This window comes from Macrotis lagotis, chromosome 3, assembly GCF_037893015.1.
Source record: "Macrotis lagotis isolate mMagLag1 chromosome 3, bilby.v1.9.chrom.fasta, whole genome shotgun sequence".
NCBI classification, from domain to species: Eukaryota; Metazoa; Chordata; class Mammalia; order Peramelemorphia; family Peramelidae; genus Macrotis; species Macrotis lagotis.
In genome coordinates, this window is record NC_133660.1 from 67,702,625 (window position 1) to 67,719,411 (window position 16,787).

Genomic DNA, 16,787 nt, shown 5'->3' on the forward strand with positions numbered 1-16,787 from the left:
AGAAGGCAATTTTCTAATCTTTACATTGTTTCCATGGTATACATTGTTCCAAATTGAATGTGATGAGACAGAAATCATATCCTTAAGGAAGAAACATAAAGTATAAGAGATAGCAAGATCAGACAATAAGATATCGGGTTTTTATTTCTAAATTAAAGGAAATAGTCCTTTGTCATTGTTCAAACTCCACAGTTCTTTCTCTGGATACAGATGGCATTCTCCATCTCAGACTGCCCCAAATTGTTCCTGATTGTTGCACTGATGGAATGAGCAAGTACATCAAGGTTGATCATCTCCCCCATGTTGATGTTAGGATATACAGTTCTGGTTCTGCTCATCTTGCTCAGCATCAGTTCATGCAACTCCCTCCAGGCTTCCCTGAATTCCCATCCCTCCTGGTTTCTAATAGAACAATAGTGTTCCATGACATACATACACCACAGTGGGTTAAAGCATTCCTCAATTAAAGGACTTTTACTTGATTTCCAATTCTTTGGCACCACAAACAAGGCTGCAAAGAATATTTTTGTACAAGTGATGTCTTTACCCTTTTTCATCATCTTTTTCAGAGTAGACCAGTAGTGGTACTGCTGGATAAAAGGGTATGTACATTTTTGCTGCCCTTTGGGCTTAGTTCCAGAATGCTCTCCAGAAATGTTGGGTGAGTTCACAACTCCACCAACAATGTATTAGTGGCCCAGATTTCCCACAACCCTTCTAACATTGATCATTGTCCTTTCTGGTTATTTTGGCCAGTCTGAGAGGTATGAGGTGGTACCTCAAAGAAGCTTTAATTTGCATTTCTCTAATAAGTAACAATTTAGAGCAATTTTTCAAATGACTACGGATCATTTTTGATCTCCTCATCTATAAATTGCCTTTACATATCCTTTGACCATTAGTGAAAGGGGGAAAGGCTTTTTTTTTTAAAAAAATTGATTCAGTTCTCTGCATATTTTAGAAATGAGTCCTTTGTCAGAAATGTTATTTGTAAAGATTGTTTCCCAGTTTACTACATTTCTTTTGATCTAGTTAACAGAGGTTTTGTCTGTGCAAAAGGTTTTTAATTTAATGTTATCAAAATTATCTAGTTTGTTTTTAGTGATGTTCTCCATCTCTTCCTCAGTCATAAACTGCTTCCTTTTCAATGGATCTGACAGGTAAACCACTCTCTGATCTTATAGTTTGCTTATAATATTGTTTTTTATATCTAGATCCTGTATCCATTTTGATCTTATATTGATATAGGTAGTAAGGTGTTGGTCTAATCCAAGTTTCTGCCAAACTAACTTCCAATTTGCCCAACAGTTTTTATTGAAGAGAGAGTTTTTATCCCAATGGCTGGAATCTTTGGGTTTCTCAAACAGCAAATTACTATACTCATTTCCTGCTATTGTACCTCGTCTATTCCATTGGTCTACCACTTTATTTCTTAGCCAATAACAGACAGTTTTGAAGACTGAAGCTTCATAATATAATTTTAGATCTGTTAGGATTAAGCCAGTTTCTTTTACCTTTTTTTTTATTGAATCCTTGGAAATTCTTGACTTTTTATTTCTCTATGTGAATTTACTAACAACTTTTTCTAATTCATTAAAATAATTTTTTGGAATTTTGATTGGTAAGGCACTAAACAGTTTAGTTTTGGAAACATTATCATTTTTATTATATTAGCTAGACCTTTCCATGAGCAGTTGATGATTACCTAGTTATTTAAATCTGATTTTATTTCTGTGAGAAGTGTTTTGCAATTGGTTTCAAAAAGTTTCTGAGTCTACCTTGGCAGTAGACTCCCAGGTATTTTATATCATCTTAGGTTACTTTGACAGGGATTTCTCTTTCTATTTCTTCCTGCTATATCTTGCTAGTCATATATATACATATATATGTATATATGACATATATTATACATATATGACATATAGTATACATATATGTATATAGATACAGAACACAAACACACACACACACACACACACACACACACACACATATATATATATATGTTGAGGATTGGGGCAGCTAGGTGGCACAGTGCATAGAACACTGGCCCTGGAGTCAGGAGTACCTGAGTTTAAATCCAGTCTCAGACACTTCATAATTACCTAGCTGTGTGACCTTGGGCAAGCCACTTAACCCCATTTGGCTTGCAAAAACCTAAAAAAAAATCATTGAAATGTTGAGGATTGATAAGGGTTTATTTTGTATCCTGGAACTTTGCTAAAGTTGTTAATTGTTACCAGTAGTTTTTGAATGATTTCTTGTAATTCTCTAGGTATGCCATCATGTCATCGCAAAGAGTGAGAGTTTTGGCTCTTCCTTCCCAGTTCTAATTCCTTCAATTTCTTTTTCTTCACTTATTGCTGAAGCTAGCATTTCTAATACGATATTGAATAGGAGTGGTGATAATAGGTATCCTTGTTTCACTCCTGATTGTATTAGGAATGCCTCCAGCCTCTCCCTGTTGAATATAATGTTTTTTGATGGTTTCAGATAGATACTGCTTATTATTCTAAGGAAGAGTCCATTTATTCCTACACTAGTGTTTTCAGTAGGAATGAGTGCTGATTATTGACAAAAGCTTTTTCAGCATCTATTGATATAATTATACAATTTCTGATTGGTTTGTTGTTGATATAATTAATTATACTAACAGTTTTCCTAATATTGGACCAACCCTGCATTCATGGGATAAATCCTACTTGGTCACAATGTATAGCAGGAAAAAAGGTATGTTCCTTTCTATCCACATTCAATTTCCTCCCTAAGTCTTTCATATCTAGGTTTTCTAATGACCTATTTACCTCCTTAACTTCTTCCTTGTTTATTTTATGATTTGATTTATCTAAATCTGAGAGCAGGAGGTTGAGGTCTCCCACTAGTAGTTTTGCTTTCTATGTCTTCCTGTAGTTCTTTTAGCTTCTCCCCTAAAAATTTGGATCTAACCTACTGGGTACATACATATTTAGTAATGAAATAACTTTATTGTCTATGGTACCTTTTAGGAGGATATAGTTTCCTTCCTTATCTCTTTTAATGCTAGCTAATTTGGAACTGCTTTGTCTGAGATAATGATTGCTACCCCTGCTTTTTTTCACTTCAGCTGAAGCAAAATATATTTTGCTCCAACCTTTTGCCCTTTACTCTATATGTATCACTCTGCTTCAAATGAATTTCTTGTAAACAGCATATTGTAAGATTCTGGTTTTTATTCCAGTCTATTTGCTTACATTTTAAGGGAGAGTTCATCCCATTCACATTCAAAGGCATAATTACTAACTCTTTATTGCCCTCCATACTATCTTCCCTTGTTTGTGTTTTTTCCCTTTTCCCACCTTTATCCATATTCCCCAGTATTTTGTTTCTGAATACCACTCCCTTTAGTGTGTTTTTGCCCTCCTATATCCACCCGTCCCCTTTCTTTCCCCTTTCCCTTTTCCCCATTTTACTTCCCTTCCTTCTGTTAGTTCCCCTTTTTCTCCCCCTCCCTGTCTCTGTCCCCCCTCCCCTTTTCCCCTTTTAATAGCTGAAAGGTAAAAATGAATGTTTTTTAAGTTAACTGAGTGTTTGTGTTAGTTAACTTTAAACCAAGTCTGATGAGAGGAAGATTCAGGTGTTTCTCCTCTGCTCCCTTCTTCCCCTCTTTCTGTAATGAGATCTACCCCATTCAATCTCCTCCCTCCTCCCATCTCCTTCCTATTCCCCTTTTTTAAAGGAGGAAGTGTTTTTCAATCATTCTATCTGAGTTATAAGAAATCCTGAGTATCCATCACTTGTGGCTAAGTATATTCTCTCTAATAAAGTTACATGTCTTGAGAATTCTTAGAGTCTTTCTTCCAAGTAGGATTATAGCCATTGTCATCCCATTTGATAGCAGTCTCATGGATAAGTCATGAGTATCCATTATTTCTGGCTAGGCATATTCTCTTTCTTAGAGTTATGATTCTCAAGAGTTATGAGTGTCTTTTTCCCATGCTGCAATATAGCTAGTTTCATCTTATTAAATAGCAGATTTTTTCCTTTATGCCTCTTTTTTACCTTTTTTTCAGAATGCAAAGTTTTTTATTTTTATTTTTTATTAAAGATTTCATTTATGTTGAGTTTTACAATTTTTCCCCAATTGTATTTCCCTTGCCCCACCCCCCACAAAAGGCAATTTGTCAGGCTTTGTTTCCATAGTATACATTGATCCAAATTGAGTGTGATGAGAGAGACATCATATCCTTAAGAAAGAAACATAAAATATGAGATAGCAAGATCAGACAATAAGATATCAGGTTTTGTTCTGAATTTAATGTAATAGTACTTGGTGTTTGTTCAAACTCCATAATTATTTTTCTGGATACAGATGGTATTCCCCATTGCAGAGAGCCCCAAACTGTCCCTGATTGTTGCACTGATAGAATGAGTGAGTCCATCAAGTTTGATCATCGCCCCCATGTTGCTGATAGGGTGTACAGTGTTTTTCTGTTTCTGCTAATCTCAGTAAGCATCAGTTCATGCAATTCCCTCCAGGATTCCCTGAAGTCCCATCCCTCCTGGTTTCTAATAGAACAATAGTGTTCCTCTCTGCTTCAAATGAATTTCTTGTAAGCAGCATATTGTAGAATTCTGGTTTTTAATCCACTCTCCAATTCACTTACATATTAAGAGAGAGTTCATCCCATTCACATTCAAAGTTATAATTACTAACTCTTTATTGCCTTCCATGCTATCTTCCCTCTGTTTGTATTTTTTCCCCTTCCCCATCTGTATTTCTCAATATTTTGTTTCTGAATACCACCCCCTTCAGTGTGTTTGCCCTACTATATCCCCCTCCCCTTTCTCTCCCTTTCTTTCCCTTTTTCCCCCTTTCCCTTCCCTTCCTTCTGTTAGTTCCCCTTTTTCCTCATCCTCCTTTTCTCTGTCCCCCTCCCTTTTTTCACTTTTAATACTTGAAAGGATAGATGTTTTTTAAGTTAACTGAGTATGTGTGTAAGTTAACTTTAAGCCAAGTCTGATGAGAAGAATATTCAGGTGTTTCTCATCTCCTCCCTTCTTCCCCTCTATTACCATAGGTCTTTTGTACCTCTTAATGTAATGAGATTTATCCCATTCAATCCCCTCCCTCACATTAAATTGAAAAGCTTTTGCACAGATAAAACCACTGTAACCAAGAGCAAAAGAAATGTAGTAAATAAATTGGGAACAATCTTTACAACTAATGATTCTGACAAAGGACTCATTTCTAAAATATACAGAGAACTGAGTCATATTTTTAAAACAAAAAGCCATTCCCCAACTGACAAATGGTCAAAGGATATGCAAAGGCAATTTACAGATGAGGAGATCAAAGCAATTCATAGCCATAAGAAAAAAAATGCTCTAAATCATTAATTATTAGAGAAATATAAATTAAAGCTTCTCTGAGGTACCACCTCACACCTTTTGGATTGGCCAATATGACCAGAAAGGATAATGATCATTGTTGGAAGGGTTATGGGAAATCTGGGACACTATTACACTGTTGGTAGAGCTGTGAATTCATCCATCCCTTCTGGAGAGCTATTTGGAACTACGCCCAAAGGGCAACAAAAATGTGCATACCCTTTGACCCAGCAATACCACTACTGGATCTATATCCTGAAGAGATAATGAAAAAGGGTAAAAACATTATTTGTACAAAAATATTTATAGCAGCCCTGTTTGTAGTGGCAAAGAACTGGAAATCAAGTAAATGTCCTTCAATTGGGGAATGGCTTAGCAAAATGTGTTATATGTATGTCATGGAACACTATTGTTCTATTAGAAACCAGGAGGGACGGAATTTCAGGGAAGCCTGGAGGAATTTGTATGAACTGATGCTGAGTGAGATGAACAGGACCAGAAAAACACTGTATACCCTAACAGCAACATGGGAGTGATGATCAACCTTGAAGAACCGGCTCATCCCATCATTGCAACAATCGGTAGCAATTTTGGGCTGTCTGCAAAGGAGAGTGCCATCTGTATCCAGATAAGGAGCTGTGGAGTATGAACAAAGTACAAGGACTATTCCCTTCAATTTAGAAAAACACAGATATCTTATTGTCTGATCTTGTTACCTCTTAGACTTCTTGTCTCTTTCTCTAAGGATATGATTTCTCTCTCATCACACCCAATTTGGATCAAGGTACAACATGGAAACAAAGTAAAGACTGACAGATTTCTTTCTGTGGAGGGGTGGGGGGAGGTAAGTAAGATGGGGGGTAAATTGTAAAACTCAAATAATATCTTTAATAAAAATTAATTTTTAAAAAATCCCCTCCCTCCTCCTTTCTCCTCCCTTCCCCCTTTTTAAGGAGGAGGCGTTTTTAAATCATTCTATCTGAGTCATAGTAAATTCTGAGTATCCATCACTTCTAGCTAAGTACATTCTATCTAATAGAGTTACAATTCTTGAGAGTTATTAGAGTCTTTCTCCCAAGTAGGGTTATAGCCAGTTTCATTCCATTGGATAACAGTCTCATGGATAAGTCACAAGTTTCCATCACTTCTGGCTAGGTATATTCTCTCTGTTAGTGTCACAATTCTCAAGAGTTATGAGAATCTTTTTCCCATGCTGGGATAAAGTTAGTTTCAACTTATTGGATAGCAGTTTTTTTTCTTTACCCCACCCCCTTTTTTAACTTTTCATGTCTCTGTTGAACCTCCTGTTTGATGTTCAAATTTTCTATTTAGCTCTGGTCTTTTCAGCAGTAATTTTAGGAATTCTTCCATTCATTAAAGTCCATCTTTTCCCCTGAAAAAGAAGGCTCAGCTTTTCCCAGATAGTGTATTCTTGGATGCATTCCAAGCTCCCTTGCTCTTTGTAATATCTTGTTCCAGGCTCTTCAATCCCTTGATGTTGATGCAGGCAGGTCCTGTGTAATCCTTACTGTGGCTCCTTGGTATTTAAATTTTTTCTTTCTGGCTGCTTGCAGGATTTTCTTCTTTATCTGATAGTTCTGGAAATTGGCCACAACATTCCCTGGTGTTTTCATTTTAGGATCTCCTTCTGGAGGGGATCGATGTATTCTTTCAATAACTACTTTGCCCTCTGCTTCCATGATATCAGGGAGATTTTCCATCAGTAGATCCTGTTATATTAAGTCCAGGCTCTTTCTTCAATGTTTTCAGGAAGTCCAATAATTGTCAGGTTGCCCCTCTCGATCTATTCTCAAGGTCAGTGGTTTTGCTGATGAGGTATTTTACATTTTCTTTTCTTTTTTCTATTTTTTGGTTTTGTTTAATAGAGTCTTTCTGTCTCGTGAAGTCATTAGTTTCCACAGATTCCATTCTTCTTTTTTTAGAGAGGAGTTTTCTTCATTTACCCTTGGCAACTCCTTTTCCAATTGATCAATTCTATTTTTGAAAGATCTTTCCATTTGACCAATTGAGATTTTGAGAGAATTATTTTGTATTTGCCCAATTAAGGATCTGAGAGAATTATTCTCATTTTATATTTGTCCAATTGATGATCTGAGAGAGAAATTCTCATTTTGTATTTATCCAATTGTATTTTTCAATGATTTGTTTTCTTGTTGCAAGATGTTAATTGACTCTCCCAAATTTTCCAATTGATATTTAAACTCCTTCCTTATTTCTCCAAGGAAGTCTTTCTGTGCTGGAGACCAGATCATATTCTCCTCAGAGGTTCTAGGTGTCTCTGTGTTAGGGTTTTTCCTTCCAAGAATTTTTCTACGGATCCACCTTTCTGCTGACTCTTCTTCATTTTGTTAAGACCTTGAGTTGGGGAGGTTGGTGTTGGGATCCCTACAGTCTTTACTCACTGAGTGCAACATCTCCAGCTGGTCGGTAGGGGGTGCTAGAGGATTTGTTCACTGAATGTAATTTCTCCGGCTAGCCAGTAGGAGGTGCTGGTTGCTTTCTCTGGGGTGTCTTTGACCTTGATTCAGGCCTTCTCCCTTAGCCTGGAGGGAGTGATTTAAGCTGTTAAATACTTTTGTCTTCAATCAATGATGGGCTTTACCCTGGGAGAAGTCATCCCTTTCCCTGTTGTCAGCTGAGGTGGTTCTTCTGCTCACACACCTGTGCCTGTGGAAGGAGTAGTCTGTTATTGTGTTTGTTCTGAGAAGAGGCTTCAGCTGAAATGGAGGCATGGACTCGGAGTTGCTCTGGACCAGAGGAGCCCAGCGATGATGTCTGCAGTTCTCCTGCAACAGAACTCTCCCCCCATTCCTGTCCGCAAGCTCCAGATGGTCAGCATCAACACCAATGCCTCTGTTCCCTCGTTGATCCAAGCCCCCATGGTCAACCAGGCTCTAGCCTCGCTGCTGATCAAGCAGGTCTGACTCTAGGACCCTCAGGCTCCTGGGACTCCAAACCTTGCCACTAATCAGGCTGATCCCAAGCTGCTCCACCCTTTGCCCCCGACTCACCCAGGACCTTGGAAAATGAATCCTGAGTTAGATGTTCGTTCTCCTGGCTTTTCTTTCCTGGGTTTTGTGGATCATATTTCTATCAAGAACTTTGTTTCATACCATAGATGAGAAAAGATTAGGAGACTTCAGAACTCTGCCTGTCTTCTCTCCGCCATCTTGGCTGGAAGTCCCACCTTTTTTTACTTTTTCATGTGCCTCTTGAGCTTCTTGTTTGATGTCAAATTTTGGATTTAGCTCTGGTCTTTTCATCAGGAATTGTTGCTAATTCTTCCATTTCACTAAATGGTCATCTTTTCCCCTGAAAGAGAAGATTCAACTTTACCAGATAGTGGATTCTTCACAGCATTCCAAGTTCCCTTGCTCTTTAGAATATCTTGTTCCAGGCCCTTTGATCTCTTTTTTCATTTTTAATACTTCATTTGTTTTCTAATTATTTACAATAGCAATATGTACCCATCATTTTTTGTAAAGCTCTGAATTCTACAATTTTCCCCCCTCTTCCCTTCCCTCCTCCCCCACAGGTTGTCTAACAGTCTCTACATTGTTTCTATGCCATACATTGATGTAAATTGAATATTATAAGAGTAAACATAAGAATAAACATAAACCCTTCCCCCCCAAGAAGATGGGAAATCTCAAGAATAGAGAGAGAGAAAAAAAATGTACTTTAGTCTGTGTTCAGATTTCGATTGGCTTTGTCTCTGGGGTGAGTTGTTTTCTTTATCATAAGTCCACCAGAGAAGTTGCTCCAATATTTTTCCCTCAGTTGCTATTACTAGTTGTACCTCCACTCTATTTCTCCCCACTCTCATTTATTCTATTCTCTCTCTCTTTTAATCCTAGCCTTGTCCAAAAGTGTGTTGTATCTGAGTCCTCTCTCCCTCTTCCCTCTCTTCTATTACCTATTCCTCCATTGCCTCCCCCCATTCCCCCTCATCCCATCCCTTTCCTCCCATCATTCTCCAGGGCAAGACAGATTTCCTCACCCTATTAAGTGTGTATTTCATTTCTTCCCTGAGCCATTTCTGATGAGAATGAAGGCTCATTCATTCCCCCTTGCCTCCCCCCCCCAATTGAAAAAGCTGACTCTCTCAGCTCCTTCTTCAGAGATTTTCAGAGAATTGTTTTCTTGTTGCAAGGTGTTAATTTTCTCTCCAAAGTTTTCCAATTGACTTTTGTTTTTTTTTTAGATTTTTGCAAGGCAAACGGGGTTAAGTGGCTTGCCTAAGGCCACACAGCTAGGTAATTAAGTGTCTGAGACCGGATTTGAACCCAGGTACTCCTGACTCCAGGGCTGGTGCTTTATCCACACCACCTAGCCACCCCATCCAATTGACTTTTAAATTCCTTCCTTATTTCTTCAAGGAAGTCTTTCTCTGCTGGAGAGCTGGTCATATTCTCCTCAGAGGTTCTAGGTTTCTCTGAGTTAGTGTCTTTTCCTTCTAAGAATTTTTCTAGGACCCTCCTTTTCATTGGCCTTTCTTCATTCTCCTAAGACCTTGTGTTGAGGAGATATTGGTTCACAGAGGTTTGGTGTTGGAATCACTAGAGGCTTTACTCACTGATATCTCCAACTGGTCAGTATGTGGTGCAAGAGGTTTTGCTCACTGAGTGTAACATCTCCAACTGACTAGTAGGGGGTTCTGGTTGCTTTCACTGGAGCCTCTGTGACCTTGATTGAGGCCCTATCCCTTGGCCTGGAGGGAGTGGTTGAAGCTGTTAAATACTTTTGTCTTTGATCAATGGTGGGATATACTCTGGGGTGAGGTGATCACTGTCCCTATTGTCACCTGAGGTAGTTCTGCTGCTCACACACCTGTGCCTGGGGCAGAAGTAGTCTGTAACTGTGTTTGTTCTGGGAAGAGGCTTCAGCTGAAATGGAGGTGTGGACTCTTGAGTTCCTCCTGACCAGAGGAGCCCAGGGATAGATTCTGCAGCTCTTCTGCACCCTAATTCTCCCTCTAGCCCTGCTGTCAGGCTCCAGATGGTCAGCGCCACCACCAATGTCTCTGCTCCCTAGCTGACCCAAGCCACAGTCCACCACACTCTAGCCCTGCAGTTGATAAAGCCAGTGTAGTTCTCAGGCCCTCAGGTTCCTGGGCTCCAGGCTGGTCACTAATCAGGATAATCCACAGCTAATCCAGGCTCCCAAACTCTAACCAATCCAGTGCTCCTGGAAGAGACCGCCCTCTGCCCCTGGACTCACTCACAAATTCTGAGGCAGATGTTCTTTTCCTGGCTTTTTTTCTGGGTTTTGTCAATTGGACTTCTGTTAAGAGTTTTGTTTCATATTATTTATGTGGGAAGATCAGGAAACTTTAGAACTGTGCCTGTCTTCTCTCTAAGTCTGAGCAGAAATATAGTTTACAAAAAATAACTAAGTATCAAATATTCCACCATAAAATTATAATTTGTTTGACAAAAATAAAAACAAATTTTAAAGAAATAAAGGAAATTAAGTAATGCACATGGGCTAACTACGTTGCACAGTGAGTAAAGTGCCATACCTGGAGTCAGGAAGACTCATCTTTCAGTATTCAAATCTGACCTTAGACCCTTTCTAGCTGTGACCATGGAAAAGTCATTTAATTCTATTTACTTCTGAAGAAGGAAAGCACAAACCACTCCAGTTTCTTTGCAAAAAACACAAAAAACACAAATAGGGTCATAAAGAGTCAGACATGACTGAAAAATGACTGAACAAAGAAGATGTAACAAGTATAATAAAATGGAAATATTACCCAAATTAATTTAAAGAGTTAATATACCAATGAAAATTCCAATGGACTAAGTGCATATATATATATATGTATATATATGATATAAATGCATGTATAATATATATGTATCAATATGCACATATCTATACATATATGTGAAAGATTATGGTCAATTATTAATGGGAATTAAGAAAACTATAGCATTTATCAAAACTAGCTTGCAAGAGATTTAATATAGAGAAATTTGTAAATGAAACAGAATGGATATTTTGGAAATTAGAGCCAAAGGGATATGGTGTTTGATAAAAACATTGAGAAGAAAAACACTATCTAAATACAAATCATCTGTAAAATAAGATGATATCGGATCCTTATCTATACCATATGCTATAATGAATTCTAAACAGATGAATGATAAAAGTAATATAATATTTAAAAGAAAATTAAGAATTTTTCAGAGTTGTGGAAAGGAGGATCATTCTCAAGTATGCAATAAATACAATATCAACAAAATATATTCATTTGATTTAATGAAAAAGATTGGTAAAGGATTAATTGCAGAATATATTTGGCAGAAATATCACATACAAAATCAATATAGAAAAGATACAAATCTATAAAGTAAATTCTGTTCCTCAGTGGAGAAATAGCTAAGAGATGAACTGATAGGTTTCAAAGAAAGACAAATTAGCAATCTCCCTAAAACACTTTTTCAGATTTTCTAATGATCAAGGATATGAAAAATAAAATAACTTTGAGTTATCATCTTGTAATCATTAATTAAGAAGAATATCTACTAATAAGATACAAAATTATTTTTGACAAACTAGAAAAAATGCAAGATGACATTAAAAGAGTAAGATGAAATCCTTCACTTAAACCTAGAGTTTAGTTTGTGGGAGTTAATAGTCTCGTTATTTCCTGTTCAGACATCTGAAACATTGTATTCAGTTCTGTCCTTATTTTAGAAAGATCACATAATCAACTGGAGTATGCCCAGAGGGAGTTTACATATATAAAGACCATACAATGCAAAGATAGATCAAAGGAACTAATGAAATTCAGCTATGAGAAGATTTGAGTTGGTTGGATATGACAAGAGTCTTTAAGCATTTCAAGGGCAGACATGTGAAAATAGAACTTGACTTTTTCAATACAAAGTTTTTTTTTAATAATTATAACTATCCAAAAGAGAAAGGGTTCTTCCAAGAAATAGTGAGTTCCCTTCACTTGCTATTTTAAAGGAGGGACAAAATAATAACTATTAGGGGATATTGTAAAAGAGATAATTGTTCAGGTTCCATAGCAATTCAGATCACTCCCGAATCTTTGATTCTGCAAAGATAATTAAGAGATTTTAAAAATATTTGCAGAGCTGTAAGAAATTCCCACTTTTATATTGCTGTTGGAATTATATTTTGAGGGAAGAAAACACAATAAATGATAAAAGAGATTATATTTTATATTATCACAATGCCTTAAGGATATCATTCAAAAGGAAAAGATTTACTTTTACAGTTTCATAATAGCAACAAAAACAATACAAAACACAAAACCTCTAACCCATATATCCAGTGATTGGAGAATGTAATACCAATTGTAGCATAGTAATTTAATGGGATATTTGGTTTTGTTTTTTTTAGTTTTTGTAAGGCAATGTGGTTAAGTGGCTTGCCCAAGGCCACACAGCCAGGTAATTATTAAATATCTGAGGCTGTATTTGAACTTTGGTCCTCCTGACTCCAGGGCTGGTGCTCTATCCACTGTGCCACCTAGCTGCCCCTAATGGGATGTTTTTAATACCATTAAAAATGGCATGGCATTTTACAATGGAGTTGATGTTTTAACATTCAAATATTATCAGATCAAATGTCTTGTAATCCATTTTGGTGTTATTATGTGGTTGTGGCCCATTTGGGTTTGTTTTGGGGGTTTTTTTTGGCAAAGATACTGGAGTGATTTATAATTTCTTTCTCCTGTTCATTTTATAGATGAGGAGACTGAGGCAAAAAGGGTTAAGTGATCTGTACAAGGTCAGACAGTTGGTAAATGTATGAGTTCAGATTTGAACTCAAAGTAGATGAGTCTTTCTCAGTCTTGGCTCAGGACTCTATTCCATTGTGCCATCATCTCACCATACAAAAGATATTGGCCAGCTGCTATGATTTTGAAGAAATAAAATGTTTTTTGTTTGAAGTGCTGGCAGTTAATCACACTTTGGATTCCTCTCTCTTTGATGGTCTCTCAGAAAATATTACATATTTCCTGAAGAGGAGATTCACAATGAAAGGAAATATACTCTTGTATATAGTCAAATGATCCAAATTTTTTTTTTTAGGTTTTTGCAAGGTAAATGGGGTTAAGTGGCTTTCCCAAGGCCACACAACTCGGTAATTATTGTTTGAGACTAGATTTGAACTCAGGTACTCCTGACTCCAGGACTGGTGCTCTATCCACTGTACCACCTAGCTGCCCCAAACGATCCAAATTCAATGCCATCCACATCTGAGTGTTTTACTTCTTACCCATTAACCCCCATCCAACTCTATTACTTTTAAGTGGAACAGGAGGACATGAACATAAAGAAGAATTCCATTATTTCTTTAGTTTCATGAATATCTAAATTCTAGACTAAAAACAGACATTTACCTGTTCCTGAGATTTCAGCAATAAGTTCATTGATTTTTATGACCTTCTGATTTAATCATTGGGAGAGAGAGTCCTCTTATGCAATAAGGTAGATATTTGACAAATTGGGAAACTAGGATATCATCACTTAAGCTGAAGAAAAATTAATGTAAAGTGCTTTGTGAACTTTTAAAGTGCCATGTATCAACTTCTTTTATTATTTATCATTAAAAGGTATTGTTATTGTTATTATTATAAAAAAATTTTATTTTTCAAAAAAGAGACCTATGACAACACTCTCTATATGCTTTAATGTTGTTTTTTAAAGTCTGATTTCTTCATAACCAGAGGAAATTCACTTGATAGGGCCTCAATGGAATACCTGCCTAAACAAGTTATTTAAACATTAAATATGTATATATAGATCAGTAATGTTTTTTATTTATTCTTTATTACAAGGGATGATTCTTTGAGGATGATAGGAGAAAAGTTATATTTGCAAAATATAAAGGTAAAAATATTAATGACTACATATATATATGCACATACAATGAAGAATTTACAACCATCTGCATATAGGTATATATATATATATATATTATGTATATGTACACATAAATGAATGTAACTATGTAAATCCTTATCAACATCATATCACCCTTTTCTACCAAGGTCAATTTATTGCCATTTTGTCTTATGAATTTTTTCTTTTTTTAGTTTTTGCAAGGCAATGGAGTTAAGTGGATTGCCCAAGGCCACGCAGCTAGGTCTGAGGTCGGATTTGAACTCAGGTACTCCTGTCTCCAGGGCTGAAGCTCTATCCACTGCACCACCTAGGCACCCCCTGTCTTGTGAATTTTAAAGGAAAGTTGCTTCCAAATAACTTTTAAATCCTTGGTCAAGTATAGAATAATTGGTCTGAAAGATTGTCAGGTGATATTCTTACTTACAGATAATAAATTATCAACTTATTTATCTGAAGGATTTTTTTTTCCTGAAATCTTATAATCATTATTCAATTCCTCAGTTTTTAAACTGTGTGTCTAATCCCATTCTGATATGATATTGGCTTCAAGCATTTACTTTTTAGATTTTTTGCAAGGCAATGGGGTTAAGTGGCTTGCCTAAGGCCACATGGCTAGGTAATTATTAAGTGTCTGAGACCGGATTTGAACTCAGGTACTCCTTACTCCAGGCCGGTGCTTTATCCACTGCGCCACCTAGCCGCCCCCAAGCATTTATTTTTGCTCCAATCTATATTCATTTGTTTGCCCAGGATATTGTTCTCTATATTTCATTCTCAATATAAATTTACCTTACTTTATGCAACTGTAAGTTCTTGAAAAAGTTGTATGTAAAGATAAAAAATAATATATTAATCCATTTAATCATTTAACATTATAAACTGATGGTTGTGATAAGTTGATAGGAATAGACCTATAATTTCATGGGTTTAGAAAATTCCTATTACTAATGCAGGGTGGTATTTTATGAGTAATTTAAGTTCTTAGAAATTTCCTTTAAACATTAAATGGTTAAGTTAATAAGTGCTAGGTTTGAACTCATATTTACCTGGCTTTGATATCAACTTTTTCTATGAATATCAAAGCAAAAGTTTTAAATAAAATTCCATCAAGGAAATCTCAGCAATTAATATGCTATGTCCATGTGAAATTTATCACAGGTTTGCAATATTAGGAAACCTATCAATAAAAAAATATCATATGATTATATCAAAAGGTGCAAAAAATTTTTTTGAAAAAATGCAATTCCTATTACTATTAAAAACAGAGAGGATAGGAATAAATGGGGCCTTTCTTAAAATGAGAAGTAGTATCCATTTAAAACCAAAAAGAAGCATTTTGCATAATGTACTTAAGGCCTTCCCAAAAGATCAAGGGTAAAGAAAGGATGTCCATTATCGCTCAAAATCTTCAACATTGTAGTAGAAATATAAGCTATCACAATTAGATAAGAAAAAGAAATCGGAGCAACTAAAAGGGAAAGAAATCAAAACTATCATTTTTTGCAAATAGTATGATGATAAAACTTAAAGAACCCTGGAAAATCAAATAAAAATTTATTTGAAACAATGGACAATTTTTTTTCAAGGCAATGGGTTAAGTGACTTACCTAAGGTCACACAGCTAAGTAAGATTTTAGTGTCTGAGGCTAGATTTGAGCTCAATAAGGTGAGTCTTCCTGTCTATAAGTCCAGCATTTTGCTGTTATTACTCAGTTATTAGTCATATAGAATTCTTTGAAACCGCTTTAGAGATTTTTGTGGTAAAGATACTGGAGTGGTTTTTCATTGCCTTCTCTACTTCATTTTGCAAATGAATAACTAAGGCAAGCAAGTTTAAATGACTTGACCTGGGTCACACAGCAAGTAAGAGACTAAGGCGAGATTTGAATTCAGGTTTCTTAGTTGCCCTTTGGTTGGTTGGTTGGTTCTTGTCCTTCCTTATCACCAAAGACCAAAATGACATCACTATGACTGAGACAAATTACATTGTGTCCTACCATGGCTGATCAAACCAATATGAGCTCTACCACAGGTTGGGCACACATAGTCCACATGAACACCTGGGGTGGGTACTTTAAACTTATGGATGTCACGTTTTCTTGGAGCTGCTTCAATTCTGCCTTTCTTATAGAGGGCAGCCCCCTCACTGATGAGAGTACTACTCCCTGCTGGGTGGTCCTGTGCCAGTGTCTCCTATGCTATACAATCAATTCTAAAGTTCTTCAATGAGACCTTCAGGATGTCTGATCCCCTTGTGAGTACTTACCCTGCGTGAGTTCTCCATAATTTTTTTTTTTAGTCAAGCTTACATCTGGCATTATAACAATGTGATATCACTTACCTTAGCCATGATATCAAACACCTTCACTGTGGACAAACATGGCATCAAGGTCAGCCATGTCACTAATGGCAAATTCTTCAACTTGTAAACGCTACAAACCAAGACCAAAGTGGAGGGAAAACATGGGTACTCCATCAGTCAGCACCACACCATCCATATATAGAATCATC